Genomic DNA, 12,857 nt, shown 5'->3' on the forward strand with positions numbered 1-12,857 from the left:
ATGTACCTAAAATAATATTATTCATGTTATTTTTTGTTTTGTATTTTAGTTTCATTGTTGGTATTTTCTTTAAGTAAAAAATATATTTTTATGTAAAAAATACTAAAATATTTTAAAGATATGCGGTACAAATAAATATAATTTAATCGATGTGATAAAGAAGTAACAACTAGTGTATAAAAATTAGATATAGCAATATCGAAAATTGAAAATTTTTTTTCGGTTTAAAATAATTAAAATTAAACTAGATAGCTACGTTTGTATTTTCCTTAATAAAATATAATATGTACTTGAAATGCCATTATAATATTCATAGATTTTTATTTGATGACGTTTATTAAGATATTGCACACTTGTATTATTACTAATTTAGGTACTTATTATTTGTTTATTGAAATAGTAGTTAATCTGAAGGATTTTTCATTTCGTCAGATGAAACCACATAAATTTATAACAGTCTTCTAAGTGCCAATTGACGAAGTAATAACTGTATTATTACTTCATTATTAAAAAACTTTTCCTTTATTCGGATTCTCTTTAAAATCGTAACATTAGTGTTGTCGAACTTTCAAAAACGGAATTACTTTCCATGAGATTACGTTTAATCGCCCCCGTGTTTCATTATTGCTAAACTTCTTACGGTACTTCATATACATTTTAAATATAAAATACTAATATAATTTGAATTCCTGTTCATTGGATCAATCATATTTAATTTATATGCACTTATATATGAAGTATCAATTACTCATTATTATTAGATATTAAGACACAAACTCCAATTTTTAGAAACTCTATACAATTAATTTCTGTATCTAGAATAAAAAAAAAGTCAATAATTTAATACAATTTATTAATGAAATAGAATTCTGTCAACTAATATAATAATATATCTTATATTAAGTAAACAAATAATTTAAATATGAGTACTAATTGAGTAGTATGTTTTAATTCCTTCTGGTTCACCGAAAATCTAAGCAATCCAGGTAGCTCATCCAGCCTATAATTATATGCTATTGTGAACGTGCTCCTCCCTTCCTACTCGTACCCGGCCTTACCCCTCCTATCCGTGCCCGGTCTTGCTCCCTCACCACCTATCCATGTATAAAACCATACCACCCCTAACATCTATACCTATATATATATAAACTAGAAATTAAAAATAAAATAAATATATTTAATTATCAGACGTATATATTACACATTGATATATTGTTTACGACAACGAGTGGATGAAACTCTTGAAAATGTTATTATGAAAAGTGAAAATGTTTCACTTTTAATTATCTTTTAATGACTGCTGAAGCGCTAACAGTCTCTGATAATTATAGACAGTCGAAGTTTCTCTTTTAACTTATGCGAAACAAAACTATTAAACCATAATCGTTTGGTAATGATATTACCAATAACAATAATATATTGAGCTAGTATTTTTCTGTTAACACATTCAAACAAATGACATTGGAGAAAATTACATTAATATTAGCACGATGGAACAAGTTTCCTAATATCTTAATTATAGGTATTAATATGTTATGATACATCACGAAAAATAGAAATAAGATCATAAGATAATTTCAGACGTAAACAAAAAAATTGATTTTCGGGCTAAATAATTAGTATAAGAATTGTTCGGGACTAAAGCCCATATTTAGACCTCTTATAGTAGTTAATAATCAATTTCTAAGTCAACTAATGTAAAAATCAGTAATCAATATTAGTAGTATATTTTAGTATATTCTGTACCACCGAAAATCCTACGGATCCTGACTATTCCGCCCATCCAATGGTTCGAGCTATGCCATCGCGTACGTAGCCGACCTGCCCCCCTCCTCCCCACCCCTTCCACGCATTTCTTGTCGGGGCCCTTTCTCTCTCTCCTCCCCTCCTCTTCTCTACCCTACGTTCCTATCACGTACTTGCCCGGCCTTACACTTCCTATTTTTGTATATACCATACTACCCCTAACCTATATACCTATATATATATATACTATAATAAATATATTTAATTATCAGACATATATATTACACATTGATATCTTGTTTACGACTACCAGCGGATATAACTTCGTTATTATTTAAAGCGAAAGTGTTTCATTTTCAATTAGCCTTTAATGACTGCTGAAACGTTAAAAACTTCTGATAATTATAGACAGTCGAAGTTTCTCTTTTAATTTTTGTTAAACAAAAATATTAAATCATAATCGTTTATGTATTCTTGAGTAAATACGTAGAATGCTGTTTAAATGACATTACCAATAATAGTAATATAATGAGCTATCTAGTATTTTTCTGTTATACTTACTAATATAAAATCATTAACCGCACCTTGAAAATTATACCTCAAACTAGTATAATACTATACTCTATTCCACCTAAGAGTGAACCACTCACCGACCAAAACTGGTTTTATTTCGCGCATGTTTGCCACGGGAGCGCTGACGACAACTAATAACCAATCACAGCGCTCCTAACACTCGCCGGAGGGTCCTTCGACCGCCGTTGGCTTAGTTTGCATGCGTGAAAACGGTTCACTCTTAGGTGGAATAGTGTTAAGTATACCATATACCTCCAAACATGTATAGATTGATAATTATATAAATAGTATTCCTACATAATAAATAATATGTCAATATACCTCCATTACCCACACCTTGAAAATCATACTTCAAATTACCACACAAGTATATCATACCTTAAAATATACATGAACTGATAGCTATATAATTAGTTTCCCCATACATTAAATCATATACCTACTATTAATCAATTATAAATAAATAATACGTTAATATGAGGTATACTATTAATCAAATAATATACTAAATACACCTCCATCACCCAAAGAGGATAATCAGGAGAGAACGCAGTGAAGTAAATCAAGCTCCGTCAAATCCTGTAACTCTGGCTTCCCTCGAAATTCCTGAATATTATAAAATGTATAAGTCAGAACCGGGAAACACTGAAAATATTTTACTAGCCGATAGTGCACCAGATGCAGAAAGAATCTTATTTAATGGACGTCAACAAAATCTAGAATTTGCATTACACTGCGATGATTTTTTCATGGATGGGACATTAAAAATTGCGTCGTGTTTATTCAAACATATAATAATAATAGTAATCATTTAGAATCACAGTATAATTAGCTGTTTAGAACCTAGCTGTCTTGGTGTCCACTTAATTCACGTCTACATGTCTCAACGCCCAGTTAGCTGCGCCGAGTTGGCCGTGCCCAGTTGGCAGCGCCCATGTCTTGTCCTAGACCGAAAATTAACAATTACTAATTGTTTTCGTTCTAAATTTTTTCAGAATTTGATTTAATACTACGGCCACATTTTGAATGCTCTGGATTTGAATTTTAATAGTTACATTGTTATAGAATCTTCTAGTTTGAATAGTTATATTTTATATACCAGCTATCAGTCAATCGAATTAACAAAATATGATTTGTAAGTAAATATTTATTATTTTATCTTTAAAGGTTTACAATACAAGTTTTTTTTCTTTATTTATTTAAATATATTTAATCTGTTTACAAAATAAAAACAATAAGTAATAAGGATAACATAGACAATTTACAAACATGAATAACGTGAAGAGGAGACAGTTCATTAACAGAACCTCAGAAGACACAATACAAGTTAGGGTAATATTTATAAAAATGATATATAGGTGATATCCAGCTTTATGATAGCAATTATATATAGGTACACGAATGGAACAAAAATAACACATGTAGGTATATAAAATAGTAAATAGCTAGTATATAACACTTTCGCATTTAATAATAATGGAGTTATATCCGATGGTAGTCGTAAACAATATAATATAAATGTGTAATAATATATACGTCTAATAATTAAATATATTTATTTTATTTTTATTTTCAAATATATATACATAGGTATAGATGTTAGGCCGTTAGGGGTAGTATGGTATATGCATGGATAGGTGGGGAGGGGGTAAAGTCGGGTACGGGTATAGGAAGGGAGGAGCACGTTCGTGATAGTATATAATTATAGGCTGGATGAGCTACCTGGATTGCTTGGATTTTCGATGAACCAGAAGGAACTTTAACATACTACTAATATGGATATTAATATATTTTGTTCAATTGGATAATTTGTATCAATTATTCTATTACAGTATGTTTCACGAAACTAGAGACTCCGCAGTGGCGCTCACAGTGGCGAAATTTCGGTTTTCCGCGGTTTCTCAAAGTTGCACACAATGCGCGGCAATAAGGCTATTATTTTTTTTAATTCTATACGTTAGGAATCCCTTACAAAAATCTGCCACCGGAAGCGCCACTGCAGATTCGCTAGTTTCGTGAAACGTACTGTAGTAATTGTGTTGTTTTGTTAAGGTCAAAACATGTGAAATCAGAAATTATTAGGTTAACCATTTTGTTTAAGAATTTGGATTATATCTTGTGTATAAACATATATAAAAATCTATATACAAGTAGAAAAACCAAAAAAACATAATTTTTTTTTTTTAAATTAAGTTCTGTCTTAATGGGTATATTTTGTATTGTTGATAGAAGTTTTACCTACTCGTATTTTATATTTGCGAAATTGTTTCTGAATCAAGTAATGAGAAGTAAAAAAAAAAAAATAAATTATTATTTATTATGCTTATTATGCTTCCTCTTAATAATTTCTGATTTTAAATAAATAAGTCCATACTGTATTATAGGTCATATTCATTTTTTTTTCTTTAAGGTGCTTATTGCCAATGCGATTTTGTAAACAAAAATACGCTCTACGGGAATAGGGATCCTGTTCAGTAGAATCAACCAAATTTGATAATTTATTTTTTAACTTATAGAGGTAATATTCTACAAGCCACATCGATCTCCGTTTTTCAATATTTTTATTTCAAACTTTATAATCTGTCTTCAAAAGCAATACAATTTTAAGCAATTTTGTATAAATTATATTTTACTATTATTTTGAATAAGATAAAGATCTGAGTCCGTTGCGGCCTGTAGGAAGTCTTCTTCTGTCAAATAAAAATATAATTACTTAAATCCAACAATTCTAATATGCTTGAGAATTATTCCCGTGAAGTAATTTTTTTCGATATAATACACCCTATCAACCCCCCTTAAATAGGTATCAGGTAATTAATTAGTGGAAAAGTATTATAATTAAGGTGGTAACTAAAATACAAAATTTAATTTTCAAATTTTACAGAATTGTGGAAAATTTGAAAATCTAACACAGGGCCCCTTTAAGTAAAAGTGAATCCACTTACATGTTATTCAATTATTTTTTTACATATTTGTAAAATGTATCCCTATAGGTGTTTTTTGATATTTAAAATAAAATAAAGTAGTCACCGCTTATTGGATTAATGTTTAACGGACTTAATCACCTATATTGGACTCAAATAGGCTGATTCTGATGTATACATATACTAATATAGGAAATAATTGTTTTATTGATCTTACTACATTTGTTAATGTTATTAATATATATTTTAAACGCATATTTCCAAAATTTTAATACATTTTTCTTATTTAATTTGCACATATATTATGTTGATGATCAAATATTAATACTATGCAATCGACTCATCATAATATATAAAAGTTAATTTTATTAAAAAAAATATATTTAAATTTTTATCTTTACCAGTTTTTATTTTGTCATTCGTAAAAAAAAATGACATAATAGATTAATAGTAGGTAATCAAAAAATAATCATACATTATATTATTTTTAAATTATACAGTTTCATAATAATGAATATTTATTTGTACATTGCCAAGTTACATTTTTTCATTACAATGTATTATAATACATTGAATATTTTTTTATTTTGGACATTTTATTTATTTGTTTATCCTAGATGAATATTTCAGTCATCTACTGGAATTCATTAAGATTTTTAATTTTAATTATATTAATACATTTATGATGTTATAATATAGGTACATTATTTTTCATTTTTATACAATTTGGGAAAAATATTTAAGATTTAGATTGATGGAACTATAGATAAATTATTAAGATACTTTTAAATAATATGAATAGATTTAAAACAGTTATAAAATCTGAAGATAGCCACATACTAAACTAATAAAGGGTCTAGACCACGATTTTGGAACTACAGAGTTAAAATGTGGTCCAAAACTGTGGTGTGTAGGATGTATTCAAAGTTAGGTTAGAGTGTAACTGTTAGACCATTGAGCAAGTCAGTTGCTGGTACTTAAAAATGTAAAATTTTGAATTGGGTTGGCTTAGACTGTGGAAATGTATTTAGGTCGTGAGCTCAATGGGATAGTTCAATATAGAGGTTATGGAAAAAAAGTCTACAAACTTGACTCGGTATGCATGCCAAAACCCACGGTCCAAATATCAAAGACTAAACCTGATAGTGAATAGGTCATCTTGGATTAAGAAAAAAGATAAGAAAATATTTGTCATATTAATTGTAACTTATTGACTATCATTGTGTTATTTCTGATTGGTCGGCCACTCAGAAAACACTTTGATTTCATGATGAGTAAGTTTAAATTAGTAGGTTCTATCAAAATTATAGCGCATTCTTGCATACATAGTTTTGAACGTTTAAGTTGTTTTTCAGGAAATATTACATAACTACATATCATATAATACTTATTAATATGTATTATGGATTTACCCACGAAAATATTATAATGGATCCGTTGGTTTGAGTACGTCGAACAGCGATTTAACAAAATAAACTTGCTTACTTTCTTACCTTTTACTTTTTCTTTTTGATATTGATTTAAATTTAAATAAATTAAATAGATATGGACAACTTTAGAAAAGTAAAACATATATGTTTTTTTTTTATACATCGTCAATTGCTTTATTTCAAAATGTGTATAATTGATCATTTTTATATATTTTATACACAATATTATTTATTATATAACGCATAAAAAATTGTCTATTATTCAACAACAATAATAAATAGGTATTTGAGAAATAATTAATTTAATATAATATTTTGAACAAATTTGTCTTCAAATGGTTGTGTCTTTAATATAATTATTAAAGTTATAATTCTGTGATTAATGTTTAAGAGGACGTCCGTTACACCCACGTCCCACATTTATTGATATTTAACTTTGAAATGAGTTATGAGTATTTTAAAGTAAATATTTTACATACTATAACTCACTTAAAAATTAAAATATCAATAAAAGTCTATGAGATGGCCTAGATAGTATTCTTACCTTTAAGTTGGTAATAGGTAAATTTACTCTATTATTAAAGCTAACAGCATACAATTGATTCAGCTGAACGAAAATTTGCTATGTTGTATACTTGTATGTATGTAAGACGGAGACAACACATGCGGGTGTGGCGTCTTCTTAAATCTTATTTTTAATAATATTATACATCTAGTACCTACTATACACATTCTGTTTAGTAGGCATGTATAAATAATTATTGAGAGATAAAATATTTAAAATCGTACTTTATTTTTTTATTGTATAAAATAAATTTACTGTTAATATATAAAATAATTCTTAGTTAGAATAAAATGGTGTTAACTGAAGTTTGATCACATATTATATTGTAATGTATCTATGTGAAATAAATTGTAGGTGAGTAGGTAATGTTGTTTTTAATAATTGAACACAATACAAAATTTAATGATTTACATTTTTTTTTTTTTACATATAAAATACTTTGTGGCAAAATAGAAATAAAATATATACCAGATTTTAAATTATCAAGTATGAATATAAATTGTATTGCAAAAAAGTTCACAGAAAGAAAGTTCTGCTTTTATGACGTTTCAGTATTTCAAAGAAAAATATTTTTACTAGTTTGTGTAAAATGCAGGTGCTTTGACTGACTGTAACGAGTAATGTTTGTTTTTTGTTTATTATTAATTAAAGGTTTTGAGAAAAACGTACATTTAGTAGGCTATATTGTATGAGTTCATAATTTGTTTTATACGACATAAACATTTTCAATAGCAGGTACCTACCTATTTACTAAAGTAAGAGCTTGTGATAATTATGAGCGATATTTAATATATTATTATTATGTAAATAATACAGTTCAATAAATAGTATATCGAGACAAATATGTCATTTCTCAATCAGATAATAGGAAAAATTGAAAAATATTTTATCTTGAAAATAAAAATAAAAATAAAAATAGTTACATTAGTAACAATTTTTTTACTATTAATATTATGGATTGAATGATGCAGTTTTAAATATTTATAAAAATAGGCATAAGTATATTAATTTTTTAATTTGTCACTTGTCTATTAATATAGATTATGAGACATTTAAGTAAGTAGTATAAATTTATATTAGTGATTTTTAAAATGTTAGACCTATTTATTCATATAAACAAATAAAGAATCATATTATAGAATTATTGACTATTATCCATGATAGACGATAGTATAACATAAATATAGAATATGTTACTATTATGTGAACTGATTATTATTTAATTCAATTAAACATTTTAGAAATTATGTAATTGCATAATAGGTGTAGTCAGAAATGACAATTTTGCAAATTACATTAATTTATTTTAATTTGGTGTTCATTCAAGATATTTTTAATTCGTAATATTCTATTGTACTTTAAAATTAATTAAAAACATTATTTAGTAAAATTAAGATTAAAAAAAGTTACACAAAGAAGTATAATAATTTTATGATTAAGCAAATAAAACGATTTTATTAAAATAATAAATTTTTTTCACGGTGAACAATATAACGCATATTTTATAGACTTTTTTGTTATGATAATTCAGTAGTATAAAGTTTCTTTAAACTTGTGTATGAACTATATTCGAGCAATAACAATTAAATCATGTAAAATGTACGGGGGAACAATGTTTATACATGAAAGACTAATTATAAATTACCTATATATTTTTAATTATAACTTGTATTTTGTTTATTGGACGTCAGTAAAAAAGTAATTATAAAGTCGATGATTCGAAAATATTAAAGAAAATACATTGGACCTATACACGCACTTAAGCGTGTTCAATAATTTACTGCAAATAACAATAGAATTATTAATTTAAACACACTTAGGATGGCATGGTATAAATGATTGATGATAATAATATACATTATTATTACTCTTAGCTAGGCGGTGTACGAAGCACGTGTTGTAGTACTCTGATGTTAGTTTCGTAGGTTATTTTATATTCTTTTATGTTCTTGGCGCATAAACAAGTACATAAGTACTTAGTACATAGTATATTATACAAAAATATATACTTGTATGCTCACCTCTAAAATCCTGATTTTTAAATTTTTATACTAAAATTATACTCGAGGGTCAATATTTTCAATTATTTAGTTATACCTTTAAAGAAAAGTCCTGTACTCCTGTGTGACGATATAATAAATATATATATATATTTTTTTTAAGTTTGATGCATCAAATTTGATCTAGCAGTTTCTGAGTTATTAAAAAATAATTGTATATAATAGATATCTACTAAAGATAATAATCTTAAAAAAGGGTTTACAATGGTATAAAGTAGATATAATAATATAGTTGCAATATTTTCTATACTTGGACAATACATACAAATTATATAAAAAATTGATACGAGTAGATCAATGTTAATCATTAATATTTTAAAACTATCATAGTAACATAGGCTCTATATATTCGAAAACCTATTATTATTACTTATCTTATCATTAGTTAGTACACTAAGTTAAATTATTTAGTTTTTTTTTTCAATTATCAATTTAGACATAGATACGTATAAATTTTTTAAAATTTGTTTGCTTAAAAAAATACAGTAAAGAAAGTTGGTTCTCATAAAAAAAAATAAGTGTACCACTACAAGACATCTGAAAAACGATATACAGTTTTAAATAATTCAAAATTGGATCTTTAAATATATTAAGTTAACAATTCGAAAAATCAGTGTTTGACTAAATTTATTATTAAAAGATACAATATTGATGAGACCGCTAGGCGAACCTTCCTATACAGTGTGTCCCGTTTTATATGTACTACTAAATATCTCAGCTCGATGGCCTTATATTAAAAAAACGGTTTACTGTGATAATAGATCGGTAGTACCGAAGTGCACATTTTGGGAAAATTTCAAATTTTTAACTCTTTTGGTTCGCGCATGCGCAATACAAATTAAATTTTTTTGAATAGCAATCCTTATTTTTGACATCAGAAATGGATAGATAATTTTTTTCTAAGTCATTTTGATCCATTGACCATAGTCCTAAACCATAAATTGACTGAATTACAGTTCAACAGATTTTTAAAAATTGAATTATTTTATTAAAACATGACACACTTGTGTTGAGTGGATATTTTTATGAATAGGTACCTACATGAAAAAATACATGAGTACATGATAGATATATAATATTGAAACAAAAAGTAAATTACTTTGTATTACCTATCTAATTTTTAAATTTTATTTAAGTGATTTTGTTTATCTAATAAAATGCTCAAAATTGCCCCCGTTATTTTTTAAACATTTTTCCAGTTGTCGTACTTCTCTGTAACGTATGACGTGTGTATCATGTATCATGTATTCATTTATTTTTTCATGTACTTATTCATGAAAAATAACCACTCAATACAAGTGTTCCGCTTTGTATTGCGCATGCGCGAACCAAAGAAGTTAAAAATTTGAAATTTTCCCAAAAATGTGCACTTCGGTACCACTTATCTATCACAGTAAACAGTTTTTCAATCTAAGGTCATCGATCTGAAATATTTTGTGGTACCTATAAAATGGTACACCTATATATATTATATAATAATGAAATATATGAGTGCGACTGTTTTTTTCTTTTTAATCGGCAGTTTTAGTATTAATAATAACAAAAAAAAAATATGAAATTTAGTAGAAACTTTTGAACAAATCATTACCGTAACTAATGAATTTTTAAAAACTATATATTTTGTTTTTAACAGTGTACCTACATTGACGGAAATCGGTGCAGGTTCGTGGTTGTCGTCTCGTCGAACGACGGTTGTCTCCGGCTGCAGTGTCTGCCCTCCGTTATAATTCCGGTATGGTGACAACGAAATAATAATATGACGATGGATGACGTCGTGGGAGGCAGCACTGCTGCGCGGTCCAAAGTCTCGCCGCTGCCGTCGTTTCGGGTAGTTTTCGCTCACGCTTCGCGCAATCACGTTCGGTCGTTCGAGCTCCGGTGTATTGGCGTCCGGCGATATCGCGTGCTATAACTGACGTCGTTGGTCTGTGTCACTCGCTGTCCGATAGTAGAGACAGGATATACTAAGAAAATTTCATTAAGCTGTCCTCCAAAATTGGTAAGTCAATGATTGATTTATGTTTTTGGTTTTTAGATCAAATATAATAATAGTGATTAGTTTTACTTGGATCTGATATATTCGTGTAGTACGAGTATCTAGTATCTATTTTTAAATGGTCGTTGTATGGTATTATTATTATTTTAACTTAAGTACTATTTTGCCGAATTTTTTCATAATATAGGTATTTATTTACTACATTATATTTGATTTATTCAAAAATTCAACTAGGATGGTAATATTTAGAGAGAAGTTAAAAATAAACTATCTACAAATTATCTAACTATATACTTTGATATATTATTATTTAATTTTTAAGAAAATTTCTTATCATTGATATGAGCTCATTTGAATTTTATAGAATTTAATATAATAATATAATAGTTAGTTCCAATTAAATAATAAATTCTAGTCTCAATTTTTTCTTTTTTGTTGAGTCAATAATTATAGCTTACATTTCTGTAGAATTAAATAATGAAGATAATTTTTTGGATTTCGATTGATAAAATTCAATGTGTTTGTTCTAATGTTTCAAATTTGTAACAAATATTCCTCTTTAAATTATTAATATCGCTATAAAATAATTTTAACTCAAAAATGTTGAGTACAATAAACAATGCTTTTAGATTTAACTTTATTGCAGTTATGGATTATTAAAGAATTTAAATTGAACTATAAGACTACTTTTTGGTAATCTTAAATCAATATATGTTTATGAACACTTAATGTTTTGAAAATAAATTTTCTTATTATAAGAAAAAAACATAATTTGTTTTTGAATTTAATAATTCGTCTACTTTCAATATCATATTAAAATATTACCTTATCTGTCCTATATATTTTAGCCTAAAGAGCTAGCGTTTAACAAACGTTCATTTCCACGACTTAAGCACAACTACCTATATTACAGGGGTGGCCAAATTTTTTTGGTTACGATCTACTAAAATATACTTCAACTTTAAGGATTGACTGCCATAGAAATTTTTTTTTATTATTAAATAGCTATAATTATTAAGAAACATATAGGGCGCGTGGCCCTAAAAATAAATTCTAACATGATCGACTGTTTGGCCGCCCTTGCTATATTATACCAATGTTATTAAAGGTTTTACCTACCTATATTTCTTACAATTTTATCTGTAATTATTATTTGAACAAAGTGAGATACTTTTGATGTGCATGTGATAATTAACCCTGATAAACAAAAATATTTGTTTTGAATATTATTATATATTAAGTGTTTTATTTGCGAGCTGGTCCTGGTCTGAAGTATTTTGTAAATTGTTTAATAGTTTTTTTTTTTGTTTTACGGGGAAAGCACATAGCCTACCCACTTGATGGAACTCGTAAGTCTAGTCGGTTGATGATTATAGATTTAGTGAAACAACCCTATTCGCTGTTATTGAACGTATTTCGAAAGTTCACAGATAATAAGTTATAAATTTAATCAAATGTTTCTGTACTATATCGCGTGAGTAGGTACGTGACTTAGCTCGGTTGCATTCAGGCACATTTTATAATTTTATCTTAATTATTTTTTATTTAATATTTATAGTCTCT

At 27.1% G+C, this 12,857-nt stretch overlaps 1 protein-coding gene across 1 annotated transcript in view; it reads left to right on the forward strand.

The window, feature by feature from the left end:
• Positions 1-12,857, forward strand: part of LOC114120263 (chaoptin-like) — a 227,470-nt gene that overhangs the window by 18,845 nt on the left and 195,768 nt on the right. Inside the window, exon 2 of the mRNA XM_027982118.2 lies at positions 10,932-11,297. The gene's annotated coding sequence lies outside the window, so the exon portion shown is untranslated. The remainder of the gene's footprint in view (positions 1-10,931; positions 11,298-12,857) is intronic.

This window comes from Aphis gossypii, chromosome 1, assembly GCF_020184175.1.
Source record: "Aphis gossypii isolate Hap1 chromosome 1, ASM2018417v2, whole genome shotgun sequence".
Taxonomy (NCBI): Eukaryota; Metazoa; Arthropoda; class Insecta; order Hemiptera; family Aphididae; genus Aphis; species Aphis gossypii.